The sequence below is a fragment of the Nerophis lumbriciformis genome, linkage group LG04, assembly GCF_033978685.3.
Source record: "Nerophis lumbriciformis linkage group LG04, RoL_Nlum_v2.1, whole genome shotgun sequence".
Classification (NCBI taxonomy): domain Eukaryota; kingdom Metazoa; phylum Chordata; class Actinopteri; order Syngnathiformes; family Syngnathidae; genus Nerophis; species Nerophis lumbriciformis.
Genome location: NC_084551.2, coordinates 1,340,001 through 1,352,500, shown reverse-complemented (window position 1 = coordinate 1,352,500; position 12,500 = coordinate 1,340,001). Strand labels below are relative to the sequence as shown.

Below are 12,500 nucleotides of genomic sequence, written 5' to 3'. Positions count from 1 at the left end.
GTTATTTATTTAACCAACATTTTTGTTACATTTCTTTTAACGGCTGTATTTTAACTATTGTAGTTGCTGCTGTGTAACAAAGAAGGTCATTGTTAAAGTTAAAGTTAAAGTACCAATGATTGTCACACACACACTAGGTGTGGCGAAATTATTCTCTGCATTTAACCCATCACCCTTGATCACCCCCTGGGAGGTGAGGGGAGTAGTGGGCAGCAGCGGTGGCCGCGCCCGGGAATCATTTTTGGTGATTTAACCCCCAATTCCAACCCTTGATACTGAGTGCCAAGCAGGGAGGTAATGGGTCCCATTTTTATAGTCTTTGGTATGACTCAGCCGGGGTTTGAACCCACAACCTACCGATCTCAGGGCGGACACTCTAACCACTAGGCCACTGAGTAGGTTTTGTCATACTCGTATATCCGCTACTTCGGTTTAAGAGCAGGCGAGTCAGTTTATTCTGAAAATGTTCTGTGTTTATAACCGCACTCTAGTCTAGATCCGAATGAATTAATGACATTTAGTGTCAAAAGCGTGCCATCCATCCATCCATCTTCTTCCGCTTATCCGAGGTCGGGTCGCGGGGGCAGCAGCCTAAGCAGGGAAGCCCAGACTTCCCTCTCCCCAGCCACTTCGTCCAGCTCCTCCCGGGGGATCCCGAGGCGTTCCCAGGCCAGCCGGGAGACATAGTCTTCCCAACGTGTCCTGGGTCTTCCCCGTGGCCTCCTACCGGTTGGACGTGCCCTAAACACCTCCCTAGGGAGGCGTTCGGGTGGCATCCTGACCAGATGCCCGAACCACCTCATCTGGCTCCTCTCGATGTGGAGGAGCAGCGGCTTTACTTTGAGCTCCTCCCGGATGACAGAGCTTCTCACCCTATCTCTAAGGGAGAGCCCCGGCGGAGGAAACTCATTTGGGCCGCTTGTACCCGTGATCTTGTCCTTTCGGTCATAACCCAAAGCTCATGACCATAGGTGAGGATGGGAACGTAGATCGACCGGTAAATTGAGAGCTTTGCCTTCCGGCTCAGCTCCTTCTTCACCACAACGGATCGATACAGCGTCCGCATTACTGAAGACGCCGCACCGATCCACCTGTCGATCTCACGATCCACTCTTCCCCCACTCGTGAACAAGACTCCGAGGTACTTGAACTCCTCCACTTGGGGCAAGATCTCCTTCCCAACCCGGAGATGGCACTCCACCCTTTTCCGGGCGAGAACCATGGACTCGGACTTGGAGGTGCTGATTCTCATCCCAGTCGCTTCACACTCAGCTGCGAACCGATCCAGTGAGAGCTGAAGATCCTGGCCAGATGAAGCCATGCGAAAACTGTAATTCCCAAACTTCACCACTAGGTAGAGCTTAGTCTGACGTACAAACCCCCAAACCAGTGAAGTTGGCACGTAAAATACAATGATTTGCAAACCCTTTTCAACCTATATTCAATTGAATAGACTGCGAAGACAAGATATTTAACGCTCGAACTGGAAAACGTTGTTATTTTTTGCAAATATCAGAATCAGAATCAGCTTTATTGTCATTACGCAAGGTAACGAGATTGAGGCCATTCCATACAGTGCGATGTGTGCATGCTAGAAAAACAATGTGCAAATATATAAAAATATAAAAAATGTAGAAGTGCAATGAATATGGTGTGAAATGAATATATACATGAAAAAAAACAAAAAAAAAACAGGGTGGTTGGTGGAATGGGTTATTGCACCGAAGAGAAGGCAGTTATGAGGGACAATGGGGCAGTCCGTTCAGGATGGTTATGGCCCTGGGGAAGAAGCTGTTCTTTAGCCTGTTTGTTTTGGTTTTAATGCACCTGTAGCGCTTCCCAGAGGGCAGCAGGTGAAACAGGTCAGAGCCAGGGTGGGTGCTGTCCTTGATGATGGCACTGGCTCTGTTGAGGCAGCGGGAGGTGTAGATGTCCGTCAGAGAGGGGAGAGGGCGGCCGATGATCTTCTGAGCCGTCTTGACCACTCTTTGCAGCCTCTCCCTGTCTGCTGCAGTGCAGCTGCTGTACCATACCGTAATACAGTAGGTCAGCAGGCTCTCGATGGACGAGCGGTAGAAGGTCCATCCTGACTAGATGCCCGAACCACCTCATCTGGCTCCTCTCCATGTGGAGGAGCAGCGGCTTTACTTTGAGCTCCCCCCGGATGACAGAGCTTCTCACCCTATCTCTAAGGGAGAGCCCCGCCACCCGGCGGAGGAAACTCATTTGGGCCGCTTGTACCCGTGATCTTGTCCTTTCGGTCATAACCCAAAGCTCATGACCATAGGTGAGGATGGGAACGTAGATCGACCGGTAAATTGAGAGCTTTGCCTTCCGGCTCAGCTCCTTCTTCACCACAACGGATCGATACAGCGTCCGCATTACTGAAGACGCCGCACCGATCCGCCTGTCGATCTCACGATCCACTCTTCCCTCACTCGTGAACAAGACTCCGAGGTACTTGAACTCCTCCACTTGGGGCAAGATCTCCTCCCCAACCCGGAGATGGCACTCCACCCTTTTCCGGGCGAGAACCATGGACTCGGACTTGGAGGTGCTGATTCACACTCAGCTGCGAACCGATCCAGTGAGAGCTGAAGATCCTGGCCAGATGAAGCCATGCGAAAACTGTAATTCCCAAACTTCACCACTAGGTAGAGCTTAGTCTGACGTACAAACCACCAAACCAGTGAAGTTGGCACGTAAAATACAATGATTTGCAAACCCTTTTCAACCTATATTCAATTGAATAGACTGCGAAGACAAGATATTTAACGTTCGAACTGGAAAACTTAGTTACTTTTTGCAAATATTAGCTCATTTGGAATTTGACGCATGCAACGTGTTTCAAAAAAGCTGGCACGAGTGGCAAAAAAGACTGAGAAAGTTGAGGAATGCTCATCAAACACTTATTCGGAGCATCCCACGGGTGAACGGGCTAATTGGGAACAGGTGGGTGCCATGGTTGTGTGTAAAAGCAGCTCCCGTGAAATGCTCGGTCGTTCACGAACAAGGACGGGGCGAGGGTCACCACTTTGTGAACAAATGCGTGAGCAAATTGTCGAACGGTTTAAGAACAACATTTCTCAACCAGCTATTGCAGGGAATGTAGGGATTTCACCATCCACGGTCCGAAACATCATCTCCAGAGAATTGCACACAAGCGATGCAATTACAGACCTTGGCTCTCTCAGGCGGTACCGCATCAAAAAGTGACATCGGTGTGTAAAGGATATCACCACATAGGCTCGGGAATCAATCAATCAATCAATGTTTATTTATATAGCCCTAAATCACAAGTGTCTCAAAGGGCTGCACAAGCCACAACGACATCCTCGGTACAAAGCCCACATAAGGGCAAGGAAAAACTCACCCCAGTGGGACGTCGATGTGAATGACTATGAGAAACCTTGGAGAGGACCGCATATGTGGGTAACCCCCCCCCCCCTCTAGGGGAGACCGAAAGCAATGGATGTCGAGTGGGTCTGACATAGTATTGTGAGAGTCCAGTCCATAGTGGATCCAACATAATAGTAAGAGTCCAGTCCATAGTGGGGCCAGCAGGACACCATCCCGAGCGGAGACGGGTCAGCAGCGCAGAGATGTTCCCAGCCGATGCACAGGCGAGCGGTCCATTCCGGGTCCCGACTCTGGACAGCTAGCACTTCATCCATGGCCACCGGACCTGTGCCCCCCCCCCTCAAGGAAAAGGGGAGCAGAGGAGAAAAGAAAAGAAACGGCAGATCAACTGGTCTAACAGGGGGGCTATTTAAAGGCTAGAGTATACAAATGAGTTTTAAGATGGGACTTAAATGCTTCTACTGAGGTAGCATCTCTAATTGTTACCGGGAGGGCATTCCATAGTACTGGAGCCCGAATAGAAAACGCTCTATAGCCCGCAGACTTTTTTTGGGCTCTGGGAATCACTAATAAGCCGGAGTTCTTTGAACGCAGATTTCTTGCCGGGACATATGGTACAATGCAATCGACAAGATAGGACGGAGCTAGACCGTGTAGTATTTTATACGTAAGTAGTAAAACCTTAAAGTCACATCTTAAGTGCACAGGAAGCACTTCAGAAAACCACTGTCAGTGACTACAGTTTGTCGCTACATCTGTAAGTGCAAGTTAAAACTCTACCCTGCAAATCCCATCATACCTGTCAATCCTGCCGCGTCATATTATGCCCGACTTTTCATCGGACCTGGTTGAAATGACCCAACATTTCCCTTTTTTGTTTCTGGCTTATAAGGTTAGGTCTATCCAAGCATCTGCGATCCCATTGGTCAGCCGGTCCGCGTTCTATTAGTGGAAGTAACATTTCCCACACTAAATGCCAGGATTGTTCTGGAAGCGTGATTCTGGCAGCGTGACCGTGTTTCCACGCATGGATTAATCACCTTGGAAGTGGAGTCTCGTAACTCCGCTGAGATTCTTGGGACTGTGCTGACTTTAAAGGGGAACATTATCACAATTTCAGAAGGGTTAAAACCATTAAAAATCAGTTCCCAGTGGCTTACTTTATTTTTCCAAGTTTTTTTCAAAATTTTACCCATCACCGCAATATTCCTAAAAAAAAGCTTCAAAGTGCCTGATTTTAACCATCGTTATATACACCCGTCCATTCGCCGCCGCCACATGACTCGTCCCCGGTGGATTCGGGGACATGTGACCTGGCGACCCTCCGCCAAATCCTCCCTCCACCCTCCCTTGACTCTTGAACTTTGTTATAGTTGGGGGGGTTTTAGTTTTTCTAGGGGACATCTGGAATCTGTCCCTTAAGGGGGGGGTACTGTTATGATCCGCTGCCCGGATCATATTTTCTGTTTACGTTTTCAAGATACTTGTGTTTTTGGTTAGTTTTGGACTCCTTGAGTACCTGTTTTGTACACCTGAGTTTGTTGCCATGGCTGCTTATTATTTTCACCTGCCGCGTTTGTTCCCGACACGCACCTGTTTGTCATCACTGACATTATTATTTAAGCCTGTCCTCCCTGTCATTCGTTCTGGCTTCGTAGTTTGTTTTCATGCAACAGTTGACGACTTTTGTTCTGGCTCTGTACCTGCTAGCTTCCACGCTAAACTCCTTTTTTACCTTCTAGCTCCCATGCTAGCTCTTTTAGTTTTTGCCTTATGTGCTATGAGCACCCTTTTCTTTGTTCCAGTTATTTATTCCGGTAAATAAATCATTTCTTTTACCTTCACGCTGTGTCCGAAGTCCGTTGCATCCTGGGAGAACGAAACCCCGCATCACCATGCGCCCCGGTCGTCACAGCATGGACAGAGCATAAATGTGGTGATGTCGTCAGGACGAACAACAGAAAATGAAAAGCTTAAATAACACAGACATGATTAACGAAAACAGGTGCGTGACTCAAAACGTGAAACAGGTGCGTGACGTGACAGGTGAAAACTAATGGTTGCTATGGTGACAAACAAGAGTGCACAATGAGTCCAAACGTGGAACAGGTGAAACTAATGGGTAATCATGCAAACAAGACAAGGGAGTGAAAAGCCAGAAACTAAACAAAACATGACTTAAAACAAAACATGATTACACAGACATGACACTAACCAACGATTGGTATGTGTTTGTTTGATATTAAAGGAAACTAACAACTATGAACTACCGTATTTTCCGCACCATAAGGCGCCCTGGGTTAAAAGCCGCGCCTTCAATGAACGGCATATTTCAAAACTTTGTCCACCTATAAGCCGCCCCGTGTTGTAAGCCGCATCTAACTGCGCTAAAGGAATGTCAAAAAAACAGTCAGATAGGTCAGTCAAACTTTAATAATATATTAAAAACCAGCGTTCTAACAACTCTGTTCACTACCAAAATGTACGCAAATGTGCAATCACAAACATACGTATATCAACATGGACAGAGCTGCGTGAAAAAAGCCACCCGGCCTCTTCGCGTAAACTTAAACTTACCTTAACCACTCGCTCATCTTTTCTTCATCCATCCCTTCGAGTTAGCTTTTATGATGACGCCGGCTGGAAAGGTCTCTTTTGGCAAGGTCTTCCTTTTGAATATCACCATGGGTGGAAGTTTCTGGCCATTAGCATGGCAAGCTAGAACCACAGTGAAGGATGACTTCTCATTCCCTGTGGTGCGAATATTCACCGTACGTGCTCCCGTTGTATCCACAGTGCGGTTCACAGGAATATCAGTTGCTGTGAAATAGTAATCCGTGTGCGGATGGAGAGATTGCGTCTTTTCATGAACCGGATCCCTGACGCTTAGTAGGAGCCATTTTGTAGTCTTTACAGATGTAAACACACAAAGGAAATGAAACGTACGGTATATCCGCGCGCTTTTTCTTCTTCTACGCGGGCGGGTGGTTGCTTACAGTAGAAGAAGAAGCGCTTCCTGTTCTATGGGGGCGGGTGCTTACCTTGGCGGTTGCTTGCGTAGAAGAAGAAGCGCTTCCTGTTCTACCGGGAAAAAAGATGGCGGCTGTTTACCGAAGTTGCGAGATCGAAACTTTATGAAAATGAATCTTAATATTTATCCATATATAAAGCGCACCGGGTTAAAAGCCGCACTGTCAGCTTTTGAGTAAATTTGTGGTTTTTAGGTGCGGCTAATAGTGCGGAAAATACGGTAGGTTTACAGCATATGAAATACATTTGGCAACAACATGCACTTTGAGAGTGCAGACAGCCCAATTTTCATCAATTAATATATTCTGTAGACATACCCTCATCCGCGCTCTTTTCCTGAAAGCTGATCTGTCCAGTTTTGGAGTTGATGTCAGCAGGCCAGGGAAGCTAGGGTCGATAGCTTGCTCGTCTGCGGGAACAAACTGCTGCCATTGCTTGCCGCGCCACCGAGGTCCTTTGTCCCTGAATTGCTCACACACTCCGGCAGATTCAATGGGTGTCTGGCGGCAGATTTCTTTGACTTTATGGTTGGAAATGCATCTGCTTTGAGTGTCGCAGGATATCCACACATTCTTGCCATCTCTGTCGTAGCATAGCTTTCGTGGGTAAAGTGTGCGGAACAAACGTCCAATTTCTTGCCACTTTGGCATCTTTGGGTCACTGGTGCAACTTGAATCCGTCCCTGTTGGTGTTGTTACACCCTCCGACAACACATCGACGAGGCATGATGTCTCCAAGGCACGGAAAACAGTCGAAAAAACGGAAAATAACAGAGCTGATTTGACTCGGTGTTTGAGAAAATGGCGGATTGCTTCCCGATGTGACGAAGAACGAATATTATAAAGGCGTTTAATTCGCCAAAATTCACCCATTTAGAGTTCGGAAATCGGTTTAAAAAAATATATGGTCTTTTTTCTGCAACATCAAGGTATATATTGACGCTTACATAGGTCTGGTGATAATGTTCCCCTTTAAGCAGTGGTTCATAACATTATTATTCAGCTCTGTACACCCAGCAAATGTGGTAGCGTATTGAAATGATGCAAATGTTTGAGTGTGTTATTGTTTTGGCTGCTACGTATCACTTGAGTGTTATCAAGATAAAGGCCGTAAGTCCTTATCAGTGTTATTGTTCTCAAATCATAATGTTGTCCGTGGTAAAACTTCAAAGATAAACCAAGTAATCCGGTCGTCTCCATAAAGCAATAACAACATGCATGTTTTAGTGCAGTGGTTCTTAACCTGGGTTCGATCGAATCCTAGGGCAGTGGTTCTTAACCTGGGTTCGATCGAACCCTAGGGGTTCGGCGGAACCTCCGCCACGGAGGTAAAGACACATCCGACTTATTGTGTAAATAAAAACTTCTCCCTATCGGCGTATTATGGATACCCCCAGACAATGTTCCCTCTAATTTTCCATCTGATTTGCAGGTTTTTTGATTGATCGATTGAAACTTTTACTAGCAGATTGCAAAGGAATAGAATACCTTATATGAAACAGTACAGTTTACACAGTACAGTACATATTCCGTACCATTGACCACTAAATGGTAACACCCCAATACGTTTTCAACTTGTTTAAGTCGGGGTCCATGTTAATCATACTTGCCAATCCTCACGGATTTTCCGGGAGACTCCCGAAATTCGCCGCCTCTCCCGAAAACCTTCCGGGACAAATTTTCTCCCGAAAAACTCCCGAAATTCAGGCGGACCTGAGTGACGTGTAGACAGTTTTCAAGTCCGCTTTCCCACAATATAAACCGCGTGCCTGCCCAATGACGTTTATAACTGTAGAATGATGGAGGGCGAGTTCTTGGTTTCTTATGTGGGTTTATTGTTAGGCAGTTTCATTAACGTCCTCCCAGCGCGGTAACAACACACAACAACAGCAGTCACGTTTTCGTCTACCGTAAAGCAGTTCGTCTGCCGTAAACAGCAATGTTGTGACACTCTTAAACAGGACAATACTGCCATCTACTGTACATGCATATGTGACAATAACATCTATGGCTTTTAGAGAGTGCAGTGCACAACTGCGCACACAACAAGGAGACGAAGCAGAACGCATCATCAGAGAGGGTGTTCAGCATGGTTAGAAAAATAGTGACAGAGAATAGAACAAGGATGGACAATTCAACCCTTAACTCAACAATGAGTAGATGAGTGTTATGTGTGTGTATATGTGTAAATAAATGAACACTGAAATTCAAGTATTTCTCTTATTTATATATATATATAGCTAGATTTCACTGAAAGTCAAGTATTTCTTATATATATATATATATATATATATACCAGTAACAGCTACCAACCATTCACGAAACCCAACACAACACTCCAATACGTGCACCATGACAGCAACCACCCACCCACCACCACAAAAAGGATACCTACCGGAATTAATAAAAGGCTATCGATGCTGTCATCTAGCAAAGCTGAATTTGACCAAGCAACCCCCCGTACCAAAAAGCCCTTGATGAAAGCGGATACAATTTCACCCTCACCTATGAACCCACGCCAGGAAACCAACCAAAAAAGAACAGAAAACGAAACGACATCATCTGGTACAACCCCCGATACAGCAAAAACGTCTCAACTAACATTGGACACAAATTCCTCAATCTGATTGACAAACACTTTCCCAAAGACAACACCCTAAGAAAAGTATTCAACAAGAACAACATTAAATTGAGCTACAGCTGTATGAACAATATACGACAAATTATCTCAAACCACAACAAAACAATTGCAAATGAGCCGTCGGCCCCCGGACAGAGCGACTCCAAAACCAACAAAGGCTGCAACTGTCGAAAGAAACCTGATTGCCCTCTCAACGGGGGGTGCTTACAAACATCAGTTGTCTACCAATCTAAGGTAACACGCAAGGACATTAACACATCCGACACATATGTAGGATTAACCGAGGGAGAGTTCAAAACCAGATGGAACAATCACAAGGCTTCTTTCAGGAACCAAAACCTGCGGAATACCACAGAACTCAGCAAACACATTTGGGACCTCAAAGACAATAATGTTGAATATTCAATAACATGGCAAATTCTTGCATCCAGCACACCTTACAATAGTGGTAATAAAAGATGCAACCTATGCTTGAAAGAGAAACTGTTTATTATTTACCGTCCAGACCTGTCATCCCTCAACAAGCGCAGCGAAATTGTAACAGCATGCCGCCACAGACGGAAACACCTCCTAGGTAACACATGAGCCAATCACCACGCCCCTACGCCAGCCTGCACCCACCCACTCTGTGCCCTATATAAACCATGGTATGTGAATGCTCCCATTAAAATCTCCTGACGATTGAGGGAACCCCCCTCATGAAACAGGCCTGTAGAGATGAAATAGTCTTGTGATTTTTTTTTCCCACACATACATATATTGCGCTCTACTACGGTATCGAGCACTATTTTTTGGATAACCTTATTAAGACATATATATATATACATATATATATATATGAAAATTCTAGCTGTAAATATACTCCTCCCCTCTTAACCACGCCCCCAACCATGCCCCCCCCCCCCCACACCTCCCGAAATCGGAGGTCTCAAAGTTGGCAAGTATGATGTTAATCAATTCATGGTAATGTGTGTAATATGTTGTGAGTTCATGCACTTTGTTGGTTTTGTTCTTTGAACTAGGCGATGTTCATGCACGGTTCATTTTGTGCACCAGTAAAAAAAACATAACTTTTTATTGAATTTGAAAACTTTTTTTTTTTTTTTTTTTTCACTAAAGAAGGGGTTCGGTGAATGTGCAAATGAAACTGGTGGGGTTCGGTACCCCCAACAAGGTTAAGAACCACTGCCCTAGGGCGGGGGTTGGCAACCCGCGGCTCTAGCGGCTTTAGCGCCGTCCTAGTGGCTCTCTGGAGCTTTTTCAAAAATGTATGAAAAATGGAAAAAGATGAGGGGAAAAAACATATATATTTTTTGTGTTAATATGGCTTCTGTAGGAGGACAAACATGACACAAACCTCCATAATTGTTATAAATCACACTGTTTATATTAAACATGCTTCACTGATTCGAGTATTTGGCGAGCGCCGTTTTGTCCTACTAATTTTGGCGGTCCTTGAACTCACCATAGTGTATAACTTTCTCCGACTTTCTAGGACGTGTTTTATGCCACTTCTTTTTCTGTCTCATTTTGTCCACCAAACTTTTAACGTTGTACGTGAATACTCAAAGGTGAGTTTTGTTGATGTTATTGACTTGTGGGGAGTGCTAATCAGACATATTTGGTCACCGCATGACTGCAAGCTAATCGATGCTAACATGCTATTTAGGCTAGCATAATGATGCAATATGTACATATATATATGTACATATTGCATCATTATGCCTCGTTTGAGCTCATTTAGTTTCCTTTAAGTCCTCTTAATTCAATGTATATCTCATGACACACTACCTGTATGTAATATGGCTTTTCATTTTTTGCGGCCCCAGACAGATTTGTTTTTGTATTTTTGGTCCAATATGGCTTTTTAAACATTTTAGGTTGCCGACCCCTGCCCTAGGGGTTCGGCGGAGCCTCCGCCACGGAGGTAAAGAGACATCCGACTTCTCGTGTAAATAAAAAATTCTCCCTGTCAGCGTATTATGGATACCCCCAAACAATGTTCCCCCTAATTTTCCACCTGATTTGCAGGTTTTTTGATTGATTGATTGCAGAGGTGGGTAGTAACGCGCTACATTTACTCCGTTACATCTACTTGAGTAACTTTTGGGATAAATTGTACTTCTAAGAGTAGTTTTAATGCAACATACTTTTACTTTTACTTGAGTATATTTATAGAGAAGAAACGCTACTTTTACTCCGCTACTTTCATCTACATTCAGCTCGCTACTCGCTACTAATTTTTATCGATCTGTTAATGCACGCTTTGTTTGTTTTGGTCTGTCAGACAGACCTTCATAGTGCCTGCGTTTCAACAAATACAGTCACTGGTGACGTTCACTCCGTTCCACCAATCAGATGCAGTCACTGGTGACGTTGGACCAATCAAACAGAGCCAGGTGGTCACATGACCTGACTTAAACAAGTTGAAAAACTTATTGGGGTGTTACCATTTAGTGGTCAATTGTACGGAATATGTACTGTACTGTGCAATCTACTAATAAAAGTTTCAATCAATCAATCAAAAGTGTGAAGGAAAAAAGACCCTTTTTTATTTCAATCGTACATCCTGTCAAGAGCCTAAAGACTGACTGCACAGTTCCTGTCTTCACAATAAAAGTGCCGCTCCATCGCGCCTGCGCTTTCAAAACAAGAGTCTCCGAAAGCCAGCGCAAACAAGCTAGCAAGCTACGGAGTTTGCCGCCAATGTATTTCTTGTAAAGTGTATAAAAACGAATATGGAAGCTGGACAAATAAGATGCCAAAAACCCACCACTTTCATGTGGTATTAGACAGAAAGGAGGAACTTTTTTTCTCCTCCATTTGAAAACGTGGACGCTATCAGCACTACTGTCTGATTACAATCAATGCAAGTCATCAGAATCAGGTAATACACCAACTTATATTCTTGTCTTCATGAAAGAAAGGAATCTATATGTGTTAAACATGCATGTATATTCATTAAAACACCTTTAACATGTAAACAAAAACGGCAAAATAAATAAATATAAATTATATACTGTATATATATATATGTGTGTGTATATATGTATATGTATATGTATATATATATATGTATATATGTATATACACATATATATATATATATATATATATATATATATATATATATATATATATATATATATATGATATGTGTGTGTATGTTACTCATCAGTTACTCAGTACTTGAGTAGTTTTTTCACAACATACTTTTTACTTTTACTCAAGTAAATATTTGGGTGACTACTCCTTACTTTTACTTGAGTAATAAATCTCTAAAGTAACAGTACTCTTACTTGAGTACAATTTCTGGCTACTCTACCCACCTCTGATTGATTGAAACTTTTACTAGCAGATTGCAAAGGAAGAGAACACACAGTACAGTTTACACAGTACAGTACATCCATCCATCCATTTTCTACCGCTTATTCCCTTTGGGGTCGCGGGGGGCGCTGGAGCCTATCTCA

At 44.1% G+C, this 12,500-nt stretch overlaps 1 protein-coding gene and 1 long non-coding RNA gene across 2 annotated transcripts in view; both read left to right on the top strand.

Moving 5' to 3' along the window:
* The window catches only part of LOC133591922 (C-X-C chemokine receptor type 3-like), a 13,073-nt gene extending 12,423 nt beyond the window's left edge, over window positions 1–650 (top strand). The window contains exon 3 of the mRNA XM_061944471.2: window positions 1–650. This exon is cut by the window's left edge and continues 822 nt beyond it. The gene's annotated coding sequence lies outside the window, so the exon portion shown is untranslated.
* A 9,739-nt stretch (window positions 651–10,389) lies between these two features.
* LOC133591914 (uncharacterized) overlaps window positions 10,390–12,500 on the top strand; it is a 13,026-nt gene continuing 10,915 nt past the window's right edge. Inside the window, exon 1 of the long non-coding RNA XR_009814532.2 lies at window positions 10,390–10,601. This is a non-coding gene — a long non-coding RNA (uncharacterized lncRNA). The remainder of the gene's footprint in view (window positions 10,602–12,500) is intronic.